The 4,193-nt window shown below is 38.9% G+C and overlaps 1 pseudogene; it reads left to right on the forward strand.

Moving 5' to 3' along the window:
* The first annotated feature begins 587 nt into the window (after nucleotides 1-587).
* Nucleotides 588-1,085, forward strand: LOC128564361 (60S ribosomal protein L12-like; annotated as a pseudogene).
* The last annotated feature ends 3,108 nt before the right edge of the window (nucleotides 1,086-4,193 follow it).

The following is a 4,193-nucleotide window of genomic DNA, read 5'->3' on the forward strand; positions in this document are numbered from 1 at the left end:
TTTACATTCCCACCAACAGTATATTGTATAGTAATTCCCTTTTCTCTGAATCATGACATTTGCTATTTTTCATCTTTTTGACAGTAGCCATTCAAACAGAGAGATATTATATCTTATTATGTTTCTGTTACCTATCTGCTTTTTAATGTTGTATACTTTTTTTTTTGGTAGAGCAGAGTCTCACTTTTTTGCCCTCAGTAGCGTGCCGTGGCCTCACACAGCTCACAGCAACCTCCAACTCCTGCACTTAAGCAATTGTCTTGCCTCAGCCTCCCGAGTAGCTGGGACTACAGGTGCCCACCACAACACCCGGCTATAATGATGTATACTTTTTAAATCAAGCCCTTAGCATATTAATCACACTGTTTTTAAATTCTCAGAATAATTCCAACATCCCAGTGTTATCTGAGTCTGGCTGTGATGCTTGCTCTGTCTCGTCAAAGTGTATGTTCTGCTTTTTAGTGTGCCTTGTAAGTTTTTGCCAAAAGCCAGACATGATAAGACCATCTAAAAAGAAGTCCACCTTTCAGCTTTGGGCTCAAAGCAGGCTAAGGTGCAACTTTCTTCAGTACACACCAGCCACAATTATGCTGCCTAGGTTCAACACCAATGACATGGAAGTCACGTACCTGAGGAGCACCAGTGGTGAATTCAGTACCACATCTTCCCTGGCCCCCAAGCTAGGCCCCCTAGGTTTGTCTCCAAAAAAGGCTGGTGATGACATTGCCAAGACAACCGGTGACTGAAAAGGTCTGATGATTACAGAGAAACTGACTATTCAGAACAACCAGACCCAGATGGAAGTGGTACCTTCTGCCCCTGCCCTCATCATCAAAGCCCTCTAGGAACCACCAAGAAACAGAAAGAAACAGAAAAACATTAAACACAATGGAAATATCACTTTCGATGAGATTGTCTACATTGTCAGACAGATGAGGCACCGATCTTTAGCCAGAGAATTCTCTGGAACCATTAAAGAGATCCTAAGGACAGCCCAATCTGTGGACTGCAATGTTGGTGGCTGCCACCCTCATGACATCATTGATGACATCAACAGTGGTACAGTAGAATGCCCAGCTGGTTAAAAAATACAATGGAAAATGTTTCAGTAAAGAATCATTTGACACCCACCCCACCAAACAGAAGTCCAGTAAACAGGCCGTTTGTTAGTGATGTGGTGGTCAGGTATGTGGAGAGGGTAAATGCTCCATAGTTCTAGAATTAGGTCTCAGTTTGTTAGTGAGCCTGTGCCCATGGGCTATGAACTTCATAAACACTTCCCAGTTCCACTGACACAACCCCTGTCAGGTGGAACTGAATGGCTAGAAGGGGCTGGAGTTAAGTATGTTCTTTCCCTTAGGTCAGCGAGGCTCTGAAAATCCCAACAGGTTAGGTTTCTAGTAAAATAGCTTTTCTGGAGGGCAGGCCATATTTAGAACAGAATATTTCAACGTGCTCCACACATGTACATCCCACCAGAAGCATGAGGGGTGATTTTCCTCTGACACTCATTGTGAGATCCTGGTAGAGCTCCTAGAAGTAAAACTCTCAAGAGTCGGGTCTTCCTGAGACTCCCTGACATTCCTAACTCTCTACCTATGTACTCTGAGCCTCTAGCCATTCATTCATCAATCACAGTTTAGGTTTTCCCACCCCAGAACTTCTTCCAAGGAGGCTTCTGCTTATGAGAAGTTGTGATTATTTGTGTTTGCCTGCGTGGCTCTCCAATTTGTGAGGCAGTGGTTTTCCCTGTGACATCATTTCTCTAACGGATCTAAGAAGTCATTAATTTGTTCTGCTTACTTATGTTAGGGTGGAATGACCACTTCTAAATTTTTACATGCCAGGTGAAAACCAAATGTTCCAGACTAGAAACCAGAAGTTTTCTTGGATATTCAGTAGAGACCCAGGAAAGCCAAAATTCCTTTAGGCCAAAACAAAGCAGCAGCCAAAAATCTCAAAATCTCATTTCCAGTTTCCTGCCCCTATCTCAGCTGCAGTGAGTACTGAGCATTGAGCTTTTTCTCACTTGCCCTCCTCATTTTGATTCAATGTTTCATGTTGGGAAAGAGCCACAGTGAGATAAGAGATAGTCCCCAAATCTAGCACACGAACTGCCATCTGGGTTTCGACATGATTCAATCCTCCAATCTTCATATGGCTTTGAATGCCTCAACTTGAACCACCCATTGTTCAAGTACCACCCAGCACTACTTCCTCAGTCTTGATTAAAATTAGAAGCAATGCAGAGGATAGGTTTCATTATACTCTTTCATCATCGTCATCGTCATCATCATCATTGTTTTCAATGAAAACGTTTTTAAAAGAGAAGCCAGGTTATGAGACACGATCTCTTGAAAATCAAATAATAAATAAAAGTAACCAATGAAGGAGATACAAAAATAAACCAAAGAAATAGCTTATTTACATCAAAGTCTGCTTTTCTCTTAAGTTTGGACAAAGTCTACTTTAGCTAACAAATACTTTCCTTTGTTACCTTCCTTCCTTTCCAGGAAAAGTGCATTTGTTTCAGGTATTGTTTGTATTCCATGAGGAAAAGGAAAGATGAATTCCCCCAGGAAGGATATCCTGGGGATATAGTTTGGTAAATGATATGACATTTTCCCATTCTTGTTTAATATCATAAAGGAATAAATATGGGTGACATGGAACAGAGTAAAAGAAAAGCATCTTAGAATAATAGGTTGTGAAATCACGATAGTTCCTCAGAGACCAGCTAGTCCAGTTTCCTTATTTTTGTGATGAGATCTGAGATCTGAACAAGTAAATTTCATTTCCCAAAGCAACTTAGATGGTTAGTAGCAAAATTGAAACTAGAGCCCAAATTTAAATTTCCCAATTCAGCATCCTTTCTAATCAATTTTTCAAGATGCAAAGAATTTTCTACCAAAGTCTGCCTCTATCTATCCATGAGTTTATATGTCTTCTGCCATATAAAGGCTAAAACTCACGATGATATATGAAGCTTTGGTACATGGGTGTCACCTAAGGAGGTCCATGACAAAAATAAGGGTATGGTGAATTTCAATGGAAAAACATTTCCTGACCCTGTGTAGGGCCTAGGCTATTGTGTGTATTTGAGTCAGTTTTTACAGAGAAGTTTTGAAAGAAAAAAATAAAAATAAATTTTAAAATAGAGTAAGAACTTATAAAGATACAAAGAAAAATATTTCCTTTTTTATCTTCATGATCTACAAATAAGATAAGCATTTGCCTCAACTTTACTACAACTTTGTTTTTATATTTTCTACAACTTTTATATTTTGGGGTATTTTCCCCTAATTTTCAAATCTAAATTTTTACTTTAAAAAACATAGGGAATACAGTGTGTTGTTTGTTCATTTGTTTATTTTACATGAATAAATTGCATGTGCTGAAGTCCTTCAGTGAGTGCATCCTCCGGATAGCATACATTGTACTTGACAGGTAGATTTTTACTCCTCATCCACCTCCCACTCTTGACTTTCTTAGTTTCCAACATTCCTTACACCTCTTCATGACCATATAGATCCTTCATTTAGCTCCCACTTACAAGGGAAAACATGTGGTATCTGCTTGTTTATTCCAGAGATACTGCACTTAGACTAATTGTCTCCAGTTCCACCTAAGTTGCTGTGAAAGACCTCATTTCATCCTTTTCTTATGGCTGATTAGTCCCAGCTATGGTATATTTATATTACACGGTATATTTATATGACATTTTCTTTATCCACTCATTAGCTGATTCCATATCTTTGCAGTTGCGAATTGTGCTGCAATAAACATTCAGGTGCAGGTGTCTGTTTAATAAAATGTCTTGTTTTCCTCTGTGTAAATACCGAATAGTAGGATTGCAGGATCGGGTGGTAGGCCACTTTTAGTTCTTTGAGGAGTCTCCATACTACTTCCCATACTAGTTGTACAAGTTGACATTCCCAACAATGGTCTATACGTGTTGCCATTTCATTGCAACCGCATCAATATGTATTATCTTTTGACTTTGTAATAATGTCAATTCTAACAGGGGTAAGGTGGCATGTCTTTGTAGTTTTAATTTGCATTTTCCTAATAAACAGTGAGGAGCACTTTTTCATATGTTTATTAGCCATTTGTCTTCTTTTGAAGAATCTGTTCATGTCTTTCGTCTTGTTTTTCAATAAGGTGATTTATTTCTTGCTGATTTTTGTTTGAAT

This window comes from Nycticebus coucang, chromosome 14 (assembly GCF_027406575.1).
Source record: "Nycticebus coucang isolate mNycCou1 chromosome 14, mNycCou1.pri, whole genome shotgun sequence".
Classification (NCBI taxonomy): domain Eukaryota; kingdom Metazoa; phylum Chordata; class Mammalia; order Primates; family Lorisidae; genus Nycticebus; species Nycticebus coucang.